A 20,990-nucleotide genomic window follows, 5' to 3' on the forward strand; every position below is an offset into this window, starting at 1 on the left:
GGAGCATTTTTAAAGCCAGGGTCTGTCTCAGCAGGCACGTAGAACCCTGCTGTCCCATGCAGAGTGGAAAGGAAACCTCTACAGAAGGCAGTGCAGCCACCAGAAAGCAGGTTGGATTTCTGCAACCCTCACAGGCATTTCTGCATGGACAAAGCCGTGTGCAGTCAGGCTGGCTGCAATTCCTCCTACTGGTCAACCCTGGCCCAGAATGTACTCTCTGCTTCAGGGATAAAAATTACACGTCCTGTGTTAGAATAGAAAGACCACTTTACAGAGAGTCATGAGAGCTTGCAATCCCAGCCCTACCTCCACCCAGATGCTGAGCTAGCTTGGGAATACTAGACTGAAGGAATGGAATAAAGAGTTTGTCTCACTCCCTTGGGTCTGACCTCATCTCTCACAAATCTACTCATTTCCCACCCTAGACTGACTGAAACATATCCACTAGCAGAAGTTCCCAGGCTTTCTCCACACTCCCTCTGGTCCTTATTTGTCATGTAGTTCCTACTTAGAAAGCCCTTCCTGACACCTAGACATCCTGCTGACTCACTCAGGTTTCAGTTCAAGCTTTGGTTCAAGGCTGCTTGTTTCTGGATAAGCCTCCTCTTCTAGCTTGGAAGCACCACTCTTAACACACACACACACACACACACACACACACACACACACACACACACACGTTTCTAGGCTCTGCCTCCCTGCATCCTTTGGAATGTACTGTGTTGCAAGTCAACATGCTTAGAACTGAAGAATTAGTAGTGGAGGATTCATAGGTTCTGCAGCAGTGAAGCAGTGAGAATATTCATAAACTGCTTTAGAATCACTAATCAGCTTTCTGACCCACATCCCCTTGAATGCTAGCAGCACTGTCCTTTAACTAAGATGACAACCCAGTTAATCAGCTTCAAGTTCATTGCTTACCCCTTAGCAAGGAACCAAGAAGGCTTTGCATGTATTCTCAGCATAGTGCATCCAATGGAAACAAACTACTTTGTCTAGAATGCCAAGTTCTCAGTGTGTTCTCCTCATTATTCAGTTGTCAATTTCCCTGACCAAGAAGCAGACATTTTCAGAAAGCAATGGGGGCTGCCATCTGATTCCAAAGATCCAGGCTCTGCTGCCAATCAACAGTAACACCACTCTGTCATCAAGAGGCCAGGTCACCTAATGGCCAGGGTCCCTTCAGGCTCTTTATAGAGCAGTTGGGGGAGAAAGAGGAGAAACAAGAAAGACCAACTTAATAAAAATTAAATTGAGTAAGCAATAGGCTAGCATAAAAAACAAATATGCATATAACCACAGTTTAATTACAGTCTAATAATCTATAATAAATGTGCCCATTTGTATTATAAACCAGACTAATTCTTTTAAAAAAGAGCACATGGACAGATGAATAAAGGTTTCTAATTTTTCTACTTCAGGCTTTTTAAATCGAAATTGAATTTGTTGGGAAATGGCAGATGATTTCCCAGCACTGTTATTCCAATTCCAAGAAGGAGAAGAAGTAAACGCTGGTGAGATGCAGGGATTCATTCCGGTTTGTCTTTTCAAATTTACATTTTACTTCATTTGGGAAATGAGATCACTTTCTGTCTTCTGTTTGGAAAATTATTTTCCACTTAAATGTAAACATGAGGTTGTGGTGAGATTCTGAAGTGACTGCTCTCCAAGTCCTCCTAAGCTGCTTTCCTGCAAGTGGACAGAGTAGGGCAAGTGGAGCGCCCCAGCCTGAAAAGGTCCCCAAGTGCTTCAGCCGCAGCATTAGGAGGTCAAGCCTCCCACATAAAGATGGGGGCACACCTGAGGGCACACTAAAGAGGAAGACTAAAGCCCAAAGGGAGGAGAAGCACTCCTCATGGCCTTCCTGGCTTAGGCTTGACCTTTAGCTAATGCTCCACAAATCCTTTTCAACATTTAGCACTGTGTCTCTTTAATAGACATCCAACAAATAATAGGACAGAAATGGTATGACAGCAACCATAGTTAAAGGAGCAGGAGAAACCGCTGGCAGCCCCCCGATTGTCCCTTCTTTTTACTAAGAAAGAACATAGGTAAAAATAAAAGTACTCCCTTTTTAATTTAGTTTGAAGAACCTAGCCAACAAGATCAGGTGGCTCTTGCAAAACAAACAAACAAAAAACCAGAATCATTGCATTAACTCCCCAAAATCCCCCTGTGCCTCTGGTAGCCAAGTCCCCTCTACCAGCCCAGCACAAGGATAACTAACTGGCTTCTTTCTGCCCCTAGCATCTTGCTTTTTCTGAAATTTCCTATCACTGGTGCCACCCTGCATCTCGTTAGTTTGGGTCCATATCGCAGTCTGAGCGTCATATGTGTGGCAGTGCAAGTGGAGCTTGCCCCCCCTCCCCCTGAGCAGCTCTCCTTCTGCACACCAGCACATGAGCTCCATGCTTGCACACCAGCACATGAGCTCCATGCTCATACCCTCACACTGTGTCTTCACGTTCCTTGTTCATCCTCTGTAAAACATCAGCCACGGTTCCGGTGAGATACAAAGACAGTCTCTGCTTGTAGCATCAAGCCTGGCAAGTCAACCATCTAAACAGAGTTGGAAATGCTTAGATAGAGCAGTGAGAAGTGGGCAGCAGAGAGGAGGGCAACTTCCTGAAACACTTTCAGCCACAGAAGACGGGGTAAGCACTGAGTTCATAAAGGCCATTTCCGCACTCATCAGCAAGTTTGTGGGTCACAGTGAGTCACCTGCACACTGTGAGGCAGTAAACAAACTACCTGTGGCACCTGGAGATTTGGGGATTCCAGGTGTTTTAAATGAGTTACTTTTAAAGTAAATCTACCTGACACCTGGAGTATTATAAAGTACTGTAGGGTGTTAACTCTGTGTATCGATCAACACAGTGTACTGATCATAACTGAACTTTACTTGGTGTCTAATCATTCTAAGTATTCGTGGGTTATCACTTTGGCAGCCTGGCATTTTGCTAATTTAAACAGCCCTAAACTACTGTCATTTGTTTTCTTTTAAGGGTATGGATGTTTTGCTTGTATGCATGTCTGATGCCCTCAGAGACCACAAGAGGGTGCTGGACTTTTCATACCGTGGATATGTCCTTGCCTCTAACCTACAACTGTTCCTCTTTTAGAAATGTTCTAATTATGAAATATTTCCATCATTTAGAAAAGTTCAGAAAAGAAGACTCCAAGTGCCCACCATCCAGTTTCATTTGTCAAGTGTCCACACTGGACACACTTGTTTAGGATTAATTTTTTTCTCTCCTACTGTACACTTGTTTCACATTATGAAGTAGTTTAGGCCTCTCCAAGGCATCTGCATTATGGAAAAATCATGCACAATCCACCACAAGCCCTGTTTACATTCTGGTGAATTTTCTATTTCTCTCTTGCAAGGGGGATTCCCACCATGCTGTGAGCTTGCATATAATTTGGAATGGCTTTCATAGTAATGGTCTAGCACGTGTGTTTCTTTTGGCTGCTACAAAACCATTATCATTAAAGGCTTCAGAATACAGTGAGTTATCTTTCTCTGACCAATCTCATTATGTATTTAGGATATTTCTAATTCTTTTCTATTAAACATATCAACCTCAAAATATCTTTACCCATATTGTTTACCCTTCTTATTTTTAATGTGCCCAGAACACATCCTTGAGTTTTATACAGTTGTGTTATCTCCTTATCGAGGAGAGTAGCTCCTTGACAACATCTGAGTGAGGGCTCAGTGGCAAAAGGTTTCATTCATTTGCTCAGCAATCTGCTCAAAACATTTGCTCAGTTCCCACTTAAGATTAGAGATTTTATTCTAATGTAACATAAGTTAAAAACACGAAGGCAAGGTCTTTGTCCTGAGGCCTTCCGGCTAGCTGGGAGACAGCTATACTGCTCATGAAGCAAGCAGACAGCAGCAAGAAACAGGAGAGCCTCCATGGTCATGGCTGATCTCATAGCTCTGAGCACAGCTGTAGTCCATTCACAGGAGGGATCTTTCTAGGGTTTTGAAGTAAGGATGGGCAGAAGACTCTACTGATAGACAAGGTTGGCCTCACACCATCTGCCCACTAAACTATATCGCTCTGACGATGGCACCCAAAGCTTTTTTATTCTGAATCCAATAGTACATGGGACAGAAATGGTAACCTCTTTCCCAGCATCAAGCACGGCTTCTGTCCTTTGGGTGAAGAATCATGGGTGTCAGACACCTTTCTGGAACGCCAGGAAGCTGTCATATGTAAGGTGCACTACACAGCTTATCAGTAATTGCTCACATCTTAACTATATCCTGTTCCTTGCTCTGCTAGAGATTCATTCTTCTTAAGGCCTTTTGCTACAAAATGTGCAAACAAAGTATGATGTCAGCGTTAATGAATATGCCCACAGAGCAAATGGGCTCATGGCTCATCAATAATTATTTCCCTTTTTCTGAAGATCAAAACACACACACAAGCAAAACAGACAAGCAGAAAGATTTGGGTCAAATGCCCAGGTCCTTACCTATTCACTCATGGTTTCTTAGATATGGGCCCTTCTTTTCAGGGACCATGACAAATCCCCTGACATGTCCCTTAGTGTAACAAACTGGGAGAAGAATGTAGCCAGCCAGCCAATGAGAAAGCAGCGGCTGGAGGCCTCAGGTCACAAGAGACGACAAGTTCACACACAGGCACACACTCCACCTGAATCCTCCATTGCAGTAGGGTCACTTTGCTCTAAAGCCAAGTGCTGACCAAATGGATGGATTTGCTGAAATGCAGGATGCAGCAGCAAATGCTAAATAAATAATACAGGGCAGCTCTCTGCTCTCCACAGCCTCTCCTTTTCTTCTCTACAGCCATTTCCTTACGCTTTTGTGTTGACCACTGAAGTGCCCTCTGGAGATGATCTGACCCAAAGCAAACAGCACCACATGACTGACCTTAGTAAAGACAGCTTGCACTAGAAGGCTTCACCTTTCTGGGTACTGCTGCTGGGAGCACCTTGTAGGACCCTCTGGTTCCTCTGAAAAGAATTTCTTTTCTTCAGGAATCTTCTAAGTTATTTTAGAGAGGCCGACAGAGAAAGAAGTGTCTCTTAGAAAGAGTAACAGCAGGCTGGAGAGATGGCTCAGTGGTTAAGGGCACTGACTGCTCTTCCAAAGGTTCTGAGTTCAAATCCCAGCAACCACATGGTGGCTTACAACCATCTGTAATGAAATCTGATGCCCTCTTCTGGTGTCTGAAGACAGTTACAGTGTACTTAAAGATAATAAATAAATTTAAAAAAAAAAAAAAAAAGAAAGAGAAACAGCCTTGGCGCTAGCAATAGGCAGGTACAGAAAGCTCAGGAAATGGTGCTCAAGTCCTGTCAGAGTGTCAGGGTGGGACAGCAGGACTGAATGGAACAGGCCGACCAAGCTGTAGACCTGATAGGTGGGAACTGACAGATTTTGGCATGGATGTCGATCCAAAGGACATCCTTAAATTTTTAGATTACACACACACACACACACACACACACACACACACACACACACACACACACACACACGACATAAAGACAGGGACGGGGGCATAGACTGACAAAAGCAGTGTTGTAAGGAAGAGATTGGAAGCAAAACACCAGCTATCACATTCCTCATAGTCACCTCATAAAGGAGACAGTGACTTTAATACACACAGTCATCTCAGAGGAAGGAGCAGGAGGACAGCACAGCTTTAAAAACTGTCACTCAAAACCTTTCTTCTCATTTCTCTGCAGCCCAGGAAGTGCTGTCAGTGCTGCTTCAGGCCAGCTCCTCCAGGGCCCAGGAGGGTCTCCTCCGCCTCTCCTCAGATGCCAAGCAACTTACCGCATGCATCCAGGGTGCAGAAGACAGAGTGCTGGGTTCAGGCTACGGGGCTTGTGTGGTGGGTACAGAGCCGACATGCTTTTGGTTCCACATGTCAACAGGCACCCATGATGCCTCGACTCTCAACGCTCTTATCCAGGTATCCAAAACTCTACCAGTCACATAGGTGTCTTCAGGCTGTGTGTGAAATACATGCATATTATTTTAAAATATTCAAAATGGTATATGGACTTTATATAAGGGAGCCATGGAATTCCACCAATGAAGAATTTATACTAAAAGACAACAGGTTGTGCAAGAGTCATGCAAGTGTAAAGGATACGACAGATTTCACACAACAGCCTTAGAAACCCTGTACAGACAGTCTGAAAGGCAGTGTACTCACAGCACTAGTTCTTGGGATTAGGACTGTGCTTTATGGTTTGTGTGTTAAATTCTCTGCAATATATTTTCATATTTTCATGACTCATCTTCATTTTCTACAATACTTTTAAAACCAGAACATGAAATCTTTTTGGTTTTCAAAGTTTGAGGGTCAAAACTAACACTATTAAAAAACCAAACAAACAAAAACCCAAAAACAAACAAAAAAAATGCCCCAAACCTTCATTTTGAAATTGTGAGAGTCTCAATTCAATAAAAATTTACAATGATGTTCTTCATAATTAGAGACTGTGGGACACGCCGATGTGCACTTGCTGGCTACTGTCTTTCTGACTTGGCATATCTTTCACCCAGTCATTTTATTTCTCGACTACTCAAAGCAAATCAACAGCTCTGTCCCTGTCTGCTCTTAAACTCTAACGTGCTAAGGTAGATTACACACAGAGACAAGACTCATGCAGGACAGCTGACGGGCGGGATGTCCTTAAAAACCAGCAACCACAGAAATACAGCGCTGAACTAAGCAGAGTGGAGCAGGGTGGTCATCAGAGGTCACAGTTTTAAGGACTTCTAAACCACTGCATAGAGGAGTCCCCTATCCAATTTCTCCAACAATTTCACAGATTTCTTCTGAATTCCAAAATAGTTATCGAAGTAGGAATTAAAATAAATGACTGATTCCCCGCTCAGCAAAATGAAATCCAGTTTCTGGTATAAATAACCTGGCCTCTGCTGCCGTGCTCCAGAGCCTCCCGCTTCCTGACACTTACTGATGCCCCTCTCCACTCCGATGTCCCCTCTCTACTTGTGCCTTTGCTCCTTCTGTCCCCCGCCTAGGGAGGGGGAAAGAGAGGCCCATAACTAGTAAGAGAATCTTACTGCATTCACAGCTCCTGTCTTAAAGAGGAAGATGAAGAGTGCCCAGGAACTGTAATAATGCTACAAGGAGCTGTGGCAGGCAGGTCTGCGACTGGAGAAGGGGTTGCGAAAGGAAGGCAGTGAGAAAATGTCGGTGAAAGCGCAGTGGAGACACACAGGTCAGAAAGCACAAGTGCTGCCATGCTCAGAAACATGACACTCGAAGATCCGTGAATCAGCAGGGTTTTCCTAACCGTGATGCCCAAACCCTTTAAAATCCACTATGATGCCTTTCACAATGGGCAGTACATTCAGTGTCTTAGTTTCCAACAAAAATGTGTAAAATGTGTGAATCATATAAAAGGCGGGTTGAGCTACCTAAGTATATACAATTTCTATAGGCCAATCTCCAGTTCTTTACGGTCCCCTTTAAGTAGAGGCGATATAGAAAAGACTTTGTCTCCCTCCCACCAACTATCTGCCTTGGGGTGTAAGGCCAGACTCTACATTTCATACAAGGGGAGAGATCACCAGCCTGTGTGCAAGCACTAGCGCTCCTTTCCACACTGCACTACCTGCAGGGCTCTCGACCTCTTCCTGGAAGGCACTGACTCCCAGGCAGGGCCATGCTCTGGGACCAAGCACACTGCCTTGACCACCCATCTCTGCACAGTTCCCAGGGAAGAAGTGTCACCTCCGAAGACCCTTCAGTACACTCAGCATGTGCTCCTGACATCACCACCACTAGTGGGCACTTAGGAAAGGCAGAAGTAAGTAGAAGCATCTGGTTCTTTTAAAAGCACTGCAAAATATCTTTACACATGCATACATATGTTACACACATATATATAGACATATACGCACACAGACTTTACACACACAGAGACCTTTTACATATACATATGCACATACACACTTTACACACATACTCTCTAACACACAACACACACATACACACATGTACACACATACACTTACATTCATGTACACATACACACATGCACACATGCACACTCATGCATAACTGACATACATACACATGCATGCATGCACTCATACACACAATATGACATTTTTTGTGAGTTTCTTTATAAAATAATACTACTACACAATTTTAAAAATTGTAACTATCTACTTGTGAGATATCCACTGTTAACAACTTTTACCCTCAATTATGATTAAAAATTCAAAGGGGGCTGGGAAGCAGGCGGGATGGGGGGAGTAATGACAACAAAACCAGTGAGCTGTAAAAGTAGCCTTGTCTACTGTACTCTCCATTCCAACCCTGTCTTTGCCCCTCTGAAACTACACCAACCCAAAAGACTTCTCCCCTCTATTTCCTTCTGCATCTATGTCCTCCTAACCAAGCTAAGCACTACCACCCCCCACCTCCCTACTGCACTAGGCTCCCCGGGCCTTCATTTTCTACAGTGTTTGACATACATTTTCTCACTATATGTAACAGCTAGCAATCATGTGATCTCATAAAGGTCTCTCTCTACCACCCTGTGCTAGGGCATTATTCTTCCTTGATGAGTCATCCTGGTTGTCAACATGATGCACACAGTTCCTCCATCAGCCCGGCCTGCAGACACGCCTGTGGGCATGTTCTCTGGAGGTTGATGTAGGAGGAACCAGCACTGTAGACAGGACCCTCTGGGCAGGTGAGCCTGAACGTAGAAGAGAGACCCGAGCAGCGGGGGAGGGAGGCCAGCAAAGCTGCATCCCTCATGGTCGCTACTTCAGTTTCTGTTCCAGGTTTCTAACTTGAGTTCCTGCCTTAGCTTAACTGGATGATAGAGTGTATATAAACAAAAACAAACACAAACAAAACCTTTCCTCCCAGTTGGCTTTGGGCAGTGGTTTTTATCATAGTAACACAGAAGCAAATGAAAACACTTCTCACAGAATCTAGAATAATTCAGGTCCAACACTGAGTCTATGAAGAACCAGAAACCTAGATCTCTTTTTCAAACCATATATATAATCATTCTAACTCTTCACCGCACTTTTGTCCTGACCACAGAACAGTTGCCATTAGAATACAGAAGAGGCTGCCACGGAAACGGCACCATGACAAGTCAAGAACCCTAGAGAATGCTGAGTATTCTTTGTTCTTGGTCCTGCTATGATAGTGTAAAATTAATCTATCAATGAAAGACCCTAATGTAGGTCTCTAAGGATTTTAGGGCTGTCAGTCACCCATTATGAAACTAGCTGTGTAAGGAGCGATCTTTAAGGACAGCCAAGCTCTGCTGAACCCTATAGATGGGCTCCACACCCAGAGCACGCCAACAACAGAATGGGCCAGTTAGACAGGATGGCTTCCTTAGGCAGCGCAACATTCAAACATGGCAGAGGCCATTGCCAGGGCCCCTACAGAAGTGTTCAGTATAGAGTGGGCTGCTGATACCTCTGATATCCTGGTATTTAAGGTCCCATCATTATAACCCTTAAGATCCTCTGGGCAGACTTAACCTCATTCCCAGTACTCAAACAACCTAGAATGAATCCATGTCTCAAACATTCATTCAACAGCCAATCAACCCAAACATTATTCTTGAATATCTCTGAAAATTATGCCCATTCAGATTTCTCACCCAAGTGCCTCCTCTAAGAATCTACTTAAATCTGACTAAATTAAATTCCACTTAATTTTAGGTTATTTTGCCATTGTTAGGCCATTATTTATGGTTATCCATTTCAACCTACTACTTATTCAAGATAATTTCTCAGCTTCAATTTTTATATCAGTGACTATAATATATCCAATTTCTCAGTAAAACTTGATAAAAAATATGATTTCTATGGTACCATATAATAGTGATGTTTTCTCCCTCAAACAAGGATATTCAAACCATATTAGGGAGAACAAGAGAAAAACTGTGAAAAAAAGGGCTTACAAGCAAATATGGTTATGTATATATATATTTCTTCTATCTGCCCTTGTTCACAACTATAAATAAAATTGGTAGTGCTTTACTAAATGTGGTTGCAAGTTCTTTCCACCAAGCTCTCTGCAATGCTATCAATCACTAATAACATGATGTGGGGGAAGCAAAGGAGGCTAGAGGAGAATTACTGCCCGTTTCTGGAATACATGAGGAAACAGAAGGTTTTACTTCTTGTCCCAACTATTTTAGCGCCTTCTCATTTTACTCCATTTAGTTTGGGCAAAATACAAGGAGAACTCATTTTTAGAGAAGATTAAAACATGATACAATAATAAAATATTCAGTTTCTGGACACATAAGTCAAACAGAAGGGTTCACTGGGGTGTGGCTCACTCTTCAGGCCTCTGGAAGCCCCGAGTCACTCTTCTGAAAGACATCCAAGTTCGCTCATTACTGACTCATGCTGCCATAGGGTTGCAAGGTCCTCAACCTTTCCCTGAAAAGCATATTTTAGTTTTTGAGGATAGGATAGGAGATCCAGAAAGGAAGTGCTATGGCTACATCTTAGTGCTCTGGCCCATAAGAAGTCATGCTTTCTTTTGCTGGCAGAGATGAGAAGCACTGCGCAGAGAGAGGCAGGCCTGGAAGCAGATAGAGTCTTTATCTAAATTTTATCCAGATTACACATTATGAAACATCCACCACACTTAAGCTGTAACAGCCTGGTTTGTGTGTGCATGTTCATGCTCACATGCATGTGTACAAGTGCAGGAAATGCGAAATGACAATCTAGGCTTAAATTTGAACACTGTCTCTTCCTGGGTAGAAGACCTATATGAATCGACCTCGCAAGTGCCTCTGACTTCTGACTTACAAGCTGGCATTGACGTTACCAACCTCACATGGTGGCTGTGAGGTGATGTAGGCCAATCTAAGTCATGGCCAAGTACAGCACACAGCATACAAAAATATGCTCTCCATGGATAAAGTATTCATTCTACCTAAACTGTGGCTACCTGGTGTTTAGAGCCTGCCAAGAGTCATGCAACAATACACCTGAACACTAACTCATCAAAGGACTTGGCTAGCCAGCAGCACTTAATCAAGCGACTCAGTTGTGAAAGGTTCTCCTGTCTCTGCTTGTTTTGGACTAGTAGCAAGTGTCAGGAGCCTAAGTCACTGGGTCAAGGCTGCCCAGATCTCTTTTCACAGAGGAATCAGTCAAGGACTGAGAAGGCTCTGTGCAGTGGTGGTGGCTGCCTGGCCAATTTCATGGACAGTCCCTTCGTGGCTTTGGCAGATTCTGGCACTGTCTACTAAAATAAATTTGGAGCCAGAATATGGCTTGCCTATTTTGACTTGTGTACATTTTTCTGAATACAAGAGACTATTGAGAGGGCTAGGGCGAATGGAGCAAACGCTTGTTGGTTTCCCTGAAAGCCCAAGCTGCTTCTCGGTGATGAGAAAGGCACACTCACTCATCACAGCCATGAGTTAGCACTACACCTCAGCACTGCTTCCCAACTGTGCACCAGAACTGCCATCGGTCGCTGGGCCTCAGCCTAGTAGTTCCTCAGTTCGGAAACCTGGGGCAGGAGGACCTGGAGCTAAGCACGTGCCACTCAGATCCAGGTCCAGAAGTCGCTGCTGCTAGTAGCCGGGTGTCACTGCTCTATCTGTGGAAGAACTTTACTAAGAATGCTAATTCATGTCAGATAACCCAGCACACTGCCATCCTCATTCAAGGTTTGTTAAATGAATGAACTCATGAATAAACAGATAAAGACACCTTCATCAATGCTGCACAGTCTGTGTTTAATATCATACTTTACACATACAGAAACCAAGGTGGCTTCCAATTTCCTTTAGTTGGAAGCTGATTATATTTTAAATGGATTTTAAGGTGGAAAGAGACAACAATATGAACATTCACATGCACACTCACACGCTCCTCCCACGGGCTGCTCTATGAACCTCAGTATCACTGTCTTCCTTCTATCAATAAAACCTGCAGATTGGGCTGGACATGGCTGTCCAGCTGGAGACAAAGTCTCTCCATCACCTACAGCAGCTACACGTGCTTACCAATAGGTGCTCTTTTTCCTAGGCTCAAGAGCAGATGGGGAGAGAACCACTTTTAATGAAGATCACGCAGCGAGAGAAGACGATCTCCTTGTCCCAGCAGAGGCAGGCAACCTCCTGTAAAATGCTACACAGCAAACATTTTGACTTGGCAGGCAATACTGTCGTGACGACTTAAGTCTCCCACTACAGTGCAAAAGCAACTACAGACAGCGAGAAAGCAAGCCTGTGACTGTGCCACTTTACATGATGGACATGAACAAGAGTCTACCTTTCAGAGCTGTAAGACTTCCCCCAACTACTTAAAAATAATACAATAACCATTTTTAGTATGCAGACCAGACTAAAACAGAAAACAAGCCAAATTTAGCCCAGGGGCCACCATTTGCCAATCCTTATTCTTGATAACAATGAAGCAAATGAACAATGAAACAAACTTCATTCTCCTAAGCATCCCTTATTGCTGTGGAGCACACGTTCCATGCACAGCCGCTTGCTTGCACAAGACAGAGGCGCTCCTCTCTTCTGTAAGGGTAGCACTCTGGAGTCCACGACTATGAAGCATGGCATGTAATTATATCCATGTACCAAACACACAAAGTTATACTTTGATATGGGAAGACCTGAGCTCCTTCACATCTTCTCGTCGTTGCCACCAAGAAAGAGCAGCAGGCTAGATGCAGAGTGTTTCCCTGAACCAGGAGTGGCCAGCACAATTCCACCTCCCCACAGGCTCCAAAGTACATCCTGTGTGACACAGGAGTAAAGGCACCTCTCACTTTCCAACAGAGAAGTAGTGTAACCCACGTAAAGAACAATGGTTCACAGGGTCTCCATGGTGACTTTCTAGATGCTCTGTTAGAGCCAGTTTTAAACCCGAGTGTCTCCTTGGCTAGCTGTTCCTCTGCAGATAGTCTGCCTCTGACTGCCGTTAAGTCTAATGTCAGACACTCACTGTGCTTGATGACACTGACTTCTAGAATGGGAACTGGAGAAGTCTAGTGCTTTTCTGTTTCAACCTACAGCTGTCAACATTCTCCTTTGTCAGAGTGCCCCTAAATTCCAGCCACACTCTGCTTCCACCCATTGTCCCAGGTTCAGGAAAACTAATGGCAGTTCACACAGCTGTGAGGGCAAATATTAAGGAACTCACATTATAGTCGGAGAAACATATGTGAACGAAGCAAGTAAATGAAAATATACAGAACAGAGAAGCACTCAGTAGAAGCAAATCTTACCAAGGACTTAAGCTGGCAAGTGTTGCAGGCTGTGTAGGAGGGCAGGTTTCCCAGTTCAGCAGAGGTCATAAGAGAAAGGCTCTCTGCAGATCAGAGGGTGAAAGATGTGCTGTTCGTGAGGAAATCACATGAGTTACCTGGGAAGACTGGCAGGTTGCTGGGGAAACTCCAGACTATCCTCACAGCTTTTCTCTAAATCTAAAACTACTTTGACAACCAAGAAATCCACACAGATGGAGCAAAAACAAAGTCGTGGACTTGGTTGGCAGTCTAGCGGATGAAGATAAATGGGGCTGCAGCTCCAGGATCCATGAGGTGAGGTGCATTGTGGGAGGACAGCATTGGGGTCAACTTGCTTTGGAGCGTGTATAGTGCTAAGTAGAGCACCTGGCATGACCAACACTTTCCAAAGACTCCCGCTGCTGCTCTGGAGGACAAGCTTGGGCAGTGGGGAAACTGAGAGGCATGAGACCAGGTAACACTGGATGATGGTGGCTCCAGAGTCCCAGTAACCTTACAAATGGCAGTAAGAATGGGTAAAGGGCTAGGAAGATGACTTAGTGACTCAAGTCAAATGCTTGTTGTGCAAGAAAGGGCCTCTATTAGCATCCCCAGAAGCCACGTAGAATCCATGTAGTAGGCACCTGTAATCCCAGCACTTCACTGATGAGATGGGAGGCAAAACCAGGGGAATCCCTGAAGCTTACTGATCAGTTGGTCTGACATCTACAGCAGCAAACAACAAGAGACCCTATATAAAAGTGGAAGGCAAGGGCTAACAGTTGAGGCTATCCTCAACCTAGAGATGGTACACATACACACACACACACACACACACACACACACACACACACACAAATGGGAGAGAGAGAGACAATACGAGAGTATTTTTTCTTATTTTCAGAATAAAAAAGAATCAGATGAGCCTAGTGGACTTCAATCTCCTAAGCATCCAGAAAGTCTGCCATGTTAAAAAAAAAAACTGCAATTTTCTAAGGTACCACCTAAGGCCTAAGCAACCTTTAAAATCAAAGTCTTGATATTCCTTATAAATAAAATAAAATTGAGAAATAAAGTGTATAGAATTTAAAGGATCTGTTAAGTTAGATTTTGATACCTTAAAAAATAGCTACTTTATGAGTTCAGTTTTGCTGAAAATAGCAAGAAGCACAAGGAGACATGATGATGGTTGCTGGTGCCCCTCATGTAGTAGAGTGGCTTGCAGGGAGGAGGGTAGCAAAGACAACTGCTCTGTAGAGACACCACCAGATCCATAGCACATCCACGGTATTAAAACTTTTTGGGAAGAGAGAAATAGGAAAACCATTTAAACCTTTTTTTTTTTTATTAACTTGAGTATTTCTTATTTACATTTTGAGTGTTATTCCCTTTCCCAGTTTCCGGGCAAACATCCCCCTAATCCCTCCCCCTTCCCTCCTTTATGGGTGTTCCCCTCCCCATCCTCCCCCCATTGCTGCCCTCCCCCCAACAGTCTAGTTTACTGGGGGTTCAGTCTTAGCAGGACCCAGGGCTTCTCCTTCCACTGGTGCTCTTACTAGGATATTCATTGCTACCTATGAGGTCAGAGCCCAGGGTCAGTCCATGTATAGTCTTTAGGTAGTGGCTTAGTTCCTGGAAGCTCTGGTTGCTTGACATTGTTGTACATATGGGGTCTCGAGCCCCTTCAAGCTCTTCCAGTTCTTTCTCTGATTCCTTCAACGGGGGTCCTATTCTCAGTTCAGTGGTTTGCTGCTGGCATTCGCCTCTGTATTTGCTGTATTCTGGCTGTGTCTCTCAGGAGCGATCTACATCCGGCTCCTGTCGGTCTGCACTTCTTTGCTTCATCCATCTTGTCTAATTGGATGGCTGTATATGCATGGGCCACATGTGGGGCAGGCTCTGAATGGGAGTTCCTTCAGTCTCTGTTTTAATCTTTGCCTCTCTCTTCCCTGCCAAGGGTATTCTTGTTCCCCTTTTAAAGAAGGAGTGAAGCATTCACATTTTGATCATCCGTCTTGAGTTTCATTTGTTCTAGGCATCTAGGGTAATTCAAGCATTTGGGCTAATAGCCACTTATCAATGAGTGCATACCATGTGTGTTTTTCTGTGATTGGGTTAGCTCACTCAGGATGATATTTTCCAGTTCCAACCATTTGCCTACGAATTTCATAAAGTCATTGTTTTTGATAGCTGAGTAATATTCCATTGTGTAGATGTACCACATTTTCTGTATCCATTCCTCTGTTGAAGGGCATCTGGGTTCTTTCCAGCTTCTGGCTATTATAAATAAGGCTGCGATGAACATAGTGGAGCATGTGTCTTTGTTGTATGTTGGGGCATCTTTTGGGTATATGCCCAAGAGAGGTATAGCTGGATCCTCAGGCAGTTCAATGTCCAATTTTCTGAGGAACCTCCAGACTGATTTCCAGAATGGTTGTACCAGTCTGCAATCCCACCAACAATGGAGGAGTGTTCCTCTTTCTCCACTTCCTCGCCAGCATTTGCTGTCACCTGAGTTTTTGATCTTAGCCATTCTCACTGGCGTGAGGTGAAATCTCAGGGTTGTTTTGATTTGCATTTCCCTTATGACTAAAGATGTTGAACATTTCTTTAGGTGTTTCTCAGCCATTCGGCATTCCTCAGCTGTGAATTCTTTGTTTAGCTCTGAACCCCATTTTTTAATAGGGTTATTTGTCTCCCTGCGGTCTAACTTCTTGAGTTCTTTGTATATTTTGGATATAAGGCCTCTATGTATGTGGGGTCTAGCTAAAAAATGGTTGAGACATGATGATTTGCATAAATAGTTCTTGCACGACCTAACACAAAGCCCCAGGCCCCTTTCCATCCAGGCAAATTTCCTTTCATATCACTGTTTAACGTGTTATGTTCCCTGGCTTTCTGCCTCTGATTTCTTTTTATTTTACTCCTGTTAAACATAGGCCCCAGGAGATCTTTGTTTGTGGCCATAGTCCCAGTCTTTCCAGGAAAGCCTGGGACACGGTGGGTGAGGCTGGGTATGAAAGAGGCTGCTGGGTCACATGTTCTCAAAGGCTCCTCCTGCACAGCTCTGAGGCTCTACAGCACCCGCTACTTATAAAGTACATTTGAAAGCAAGCTGTCCCAGGAGGCCATTCCGTGCATACCAAGAGCATTTCATCAGGAGGGTTCCTTGCTTTCAGCCCCTATCCTGAGGGCCAGCTGTGTTTTAGTTAGACTTCGTCTATGTGTTTAGCCAGGCTGATATGCCTAAGACTCATACTGGCATCAGGTGACAATGACAAGATTGTAGGCTTTCTAAACATTACCAGCTAGACAGGAACCAATTCACCTTCTGCTTCCAGGAGGTTATGAGTTACTTGGGAGTCAGTCATTTCGGTTGGTGAAAAGCTCATTTAACATCTCTGTACAGCAACTACAGGAGCACAGCACAGGGATCTGCAGGAGCACAGCATGCAGATCTGGGAGAAAGTAGAGCCTACATCAGGGAACAGCTCTGGATCTCAAAGTTTAGGTTTAAGCTCTGGTTGCCTTCCACTGATTGAAAATGGACAAGTGATTTAAGCACACTACTGTACTGTTCCAACTCTTTGCAGATGGGGGAATGACCCATGTACCCCATGGGTGAACTGACTCAGAACACAGAACTATGCTGCGTACCCTGCAGGCATTTAACAAAAGATCAGTACTATTTGGTTTTTACACACTGTTTTGTACTTGAAAATTCTCTAATCTAAGGAAAATCAATCCTAAAGCTCCACGAAGAATGACATTGCTAAAACTCTATAGAGCCCCAAGAACAATTCTGTTTTTAAAAAGCCAACAAAGTAAGTATCCTTAAATACATATTTCATCTCCAAAGAAATGGAGGCTCCAGGATGGAGAACTCTAGGGTAACCTGCTGGCCCTCTCATGCACCTTCTCTTATAGAGAAATACATACTATGTCTGTTAATGGACTGCATGCAGGTCCCAGAATGAGAAGTCACAAGTGACAGTGACATCCAGAAACTATGAGAAAGCATTGCACCTAAACGGATCAGCTCACAGTACAGATCAGAAAGTCTGAGAGTGACATCCCCTGATAGAGGGTTTCACGTCCTTTCTCTGAGTCTCCCAGGGAACGTGCCTATCTTCCTGACAGCATTTGCTGCTGTTGTCTGGTTCCAAAGCCAGTCTTAGAAACAGGTTATACTTTCACTTTTTTTCACAACTGAATAGAATCCACACCCCCCCGTGTGTGTGTGTGTGTGTGTGTGTGTGTGTGTGTGTGTGTGTGTGTACATGTGTGTGTTTTTTTGTTTTCTATTCATCAGTTGGAGGATATTTAGGAAGAAAAATGAAATCATGGACATTGCAGGTCAAGGGATGGAACTAGAGATAATCTACTGCGTGAGGCAAGCAGAACCAGAGAGAACAGAGTATTCTCTCCTGTTTGCAGATCGTAGCCACACGTCTTTACATGTGTCACCTGGAGTAAATGCAGGATCTAGGAAAGAAAAAGGATGCAGGATAAGGGGAAGCTGGGGGCTGGGGGATTGGAAAAGCAGGGTCTTTATCTGGGGAAGGGGGAGAGAGGGAGACACTAACGACAGGGGTGGGGGAAGAAAGACAAAGAATACTAAGAATGACTCCAAAAGCCATAAACATTTTTATGTTTATTTAAAATGCATATATAAAGCACATGAACACCTATACATACACAAACAACTTAAAAGAAGTTGTGCCGCTTGAGGTGATAATATTTCCCAGAGAGCCACAGCATAGCTAAGAAAACCCCAATTCCAGTCATAAGAAATCTCTCTTCCAGTTGTTGGCAGAGGGATCCAAGTTTCCCAAACAATATGGGCTACCGCCATCACTCTTGGTTGCCTCCCTGAACTTAAAGGTAAAACAAACACAGTTCAGACACCGAAACCAGAAGTTATCAGGTTGGGGCTGACATGAATATCTTCTCCCTGAGGACTGGCTCTCAACGTACAGTTGGAAGGTGTTGTGGAAGAGGCCAAGCAGAGGAGCAATTGGCAGTCCTACCCGACTGCTCCTGTGGATCACAGCCAAGGCTGGGCCAGCAGGATACCTACAATGGTGTGATAGTGGCACTTCTAGTCTGGGGGTAATCAACAGCTGACCAACTAGACTTACCGCCCACTCAATAGAAGGGATTTATGTCTGCCACTATAAAGCTAGCCAACTACCTGTGACAGGAGAGACTACAGAACTGAGGGAGCCTAAAGCTTCCACTTTCCAAAATCAATGTAATGTCTAAATGCATTCTAAATATCTATCCTTATATTCATAAATAAGTATGGATGTAAGTGCACCTTATGTATATCCACATAAGTGTAGCTCCCTCTCCTAATCAAAGAAGTTCCTTTTAGCAACAGATGGAGACTACAACAGAGATCCACAACTAGTCAAAATGCAGAGAGTAAGTGACCATGAGGTATCCAACCCAAACTCAAACATTGCCAATGCTACACCTATACCTAGGACTCAGGAAATTAATGGAAGAGAGAGAGGGTAGAAATATTGTAAGAGCCAGAGATCCAGGAGGCCTTCTGTGAAACAATGTCTCCTACATATGACAGGGAAGCTGCATCCATGAACTCTCAACAATATGATTGCCTGAAAGATCAGCAGAATGGCAGTACTAGGTCACACGTCAATATGGACAAGAGAAATCCTATACAGTTCCATCCTCAGAGCTATAACGGGTTCATATCTGCTAAGAGAGGAGAATCGGTCTTCTCTGGGGACAAGCTCCCACATACGTTGTCCAATCCCAGTGGTCAGCCCTGGACACATGTAAATATGAGCAAAGCTAAATGGATTCACTCATGAGGATGTGTGTGTGTGTGTGTGTGTGTGTGTGTGTGTGTGTACATAATAAATAATAAAATAATAAGTGAAGAAAAGATCATGAATTTGGCGACACAGGAACTGAGGGTGAAGGGAGGTTCAAAGTAAAAGAGATATAGTCTTCACATATGTAGTCCTCAAAGAAGTTATTAAACACAAATAAGCAGTTTATGCCTGTTGTTTCCTCCCTTCTCGTCTGCCCTACGATGGCACAGGGGAGACTATGAAGTTAAGCAAACTGGTTCTTTAGCTTTAGTGTCTTGACCCATAAAATGCAGGTAATAATAGGAAGTCTCATGAAAACATTTTGTAAGAATCTAGTAAGGTACTAGGCTAAGTTGTGCTGTGTTGTACAGTGGTGTGCTGTCGTGTGCTGTGTTGTACAGTGGTGTGCTGTCGTGTATTGTGGTGAGCTGTTTGCTGTGCAGTACAGTGCTGGGCTGGGCTGTGGTGTGCTGGGCTGCACAGTGCTGTGGTGTGCTGTGCTGTGGTGTGCAATAGTCGTTGGCACATATGAAGTTCAATCAATCATTCCTGGTATTAACTATTACCGTACTACTCATGCACTCCCACACTCCTTTAAACTACTAGACCATCGCTAGCTATTCAACAAATGTAAAGCTCGCTAAAGCAAACTTTTCTGTTAGTACAAAGAACTTGTTAGCAGTCTACCAGATGTCCACCTCCCTCCCTCCCCACGAGCAATAGAAGCATGAGGCCCAGAGCCCTCATAGTTCATGGAGCCCTGTGATTAAGTCTTCACTAGTGGACTAGTGTCTGGCCATACACATCATAAAATGTGCTCCTCTCCACTCTTTCTTCACCCTTCAGGTGAGCAACCGAAGGTTCAGGAAAAGAACACAGGAAACCCAGTCTTTATCTTTGAGGGGAGAAATCAAACAGTCTGGGTAAGCAGTGAAAGAAGATGGATGGAACCCAAAGGTCCGAATGACCACAAGGAACCCAGCAGCTTGCTCTAGACCCCTATATGAAAGAAAAATAAACTTCCTGAACCCTTAATCCATACAAGGTTGGGTTTTTTTGCTATAGTTAGCTGAAAAGATAAACCTTTTATGCGAAGTGGACCACTTTCTGCAAACTATGACTTAACTGAAAACGTCCAGTGCCTCTAAACATGCTCCATGGTAAGCTGGCTCCTAGCCGCAGCAAAAGAAGACAGACTGACAATAGCAGTTCAGAGAAAGGAGAGGGAATCCCCTTTAACTATTCCTGTCGTAGTTCTTAACGATCATTTCCACACTTCTTTCCAACTCTCCGTGTCCCCTCTCCTTTCACTTTTCCTTCCTTGACAGGATCATCTCTATCTCAGACTGGTCTTAAACTTGCTATGTACCTAATTGAATTCTTGACTCTCTTGCCTGTGTCTCCCTATGCTAGGACAGTAATAGGTGTGAGCCACCATGCTCAACCTTTCCCCACATCTTTCAATCCTTCCAATAAAACAGCCAAATGGGAGATGTATAAAGTGGTCTAACCAGATGGAAAATAGAAAAACAACTCAAAGCTTCTAAATTAGTGTGGCTTCAAAGTGTTTATTTCAAGCAAAATTTGAAAGTGAAAAAAGAGGCTAGATCACTGTTTTCAGACGTCATCTTGGGTTTGCAGCCATCTTGGTAGATAGTGTAAAAGTGAAGACAGTGCAGTTGGTATCTGCTTAAACTCCTATGTTATAAACTTAGTATCACTGCAGAGAGGGGACACAATGGTAAGATGTGGCACCATGGGCCATGTCTCAGAAGGCTCATCTTCTAGTCAGAAGAAACAACAATTACTGTAATAATAAAAATTTAAATGGTTATGTGTTGTCTGCTCTAACCAATAACAATGAAGGCTT

General features: G+C 43.8%; 1 protein-coding gene and 1 long non-coding RNA gene across 9 annotated transcripts in view; one reads left to right on the top strand and one right to left on the bottom strand.

Moving 5' to 3' along the window:
* Positions 1 to 20,990, bottom strand: part of Jazf1 (JAZF zinc finger 1) — a 303,410-nt gene that overhangs the window by 265,360 nt on the left and 17,060 nt on the right. Inside the window, exons 1-2 of one of the 5 annotated variants that reach the window (XM_087659245.1) lie at positions 12,043 to 12,304; positions 5,822 to 5,998 (exon numbers count right to left, since the gene is read on the bottom strand). The gene's annotated coding sequence lies outside the window, so the exon portion shown is untranslated. 5 annotated transcript variants of the gene reach the window in all.
* LOC108350711 (uncharacterized) lies at positions 8,596 to 20,159 on the top strand. 4 transcript variants are annotated; one of them, XR_015686596.1, is made up of 4 exons: positions 8,596 to 8,727; positions 12,065 to 13,592; positions 14,182 to 14,274; positions 19,967 to 20,159. It is a non-coding gene; the product is annotated as an uncharacterized LOC108350711 (long non-coding RNA). The 4 variants fall into 4 exon arrangements; XR_015686597.1 differs by having other exon boundaries at positions 8,605 to 8,727; positions 12,065 to 12,321; XR_015686598.1 differs by lacking the exon at positions 14,182 to 14,274 and having other exon boundaries at positions 8,612 to 8,727.

The sequence above is a fragment of the Rattus norvegicus genome, chromosome 4 (genome assembly GCF_021556685.1).
Source record: "Rattus norvegicus strain SHRSP/BbbUtx chromosome 4, alternate assembly SHRSP_T2T, whole genome shotgun sequence".
Lineage (NCBI taxonomy): Eukaryota > Metazoa > Chordata > Mammalia > Rodentia > Muridae > Rattus > Rattus norvegicus.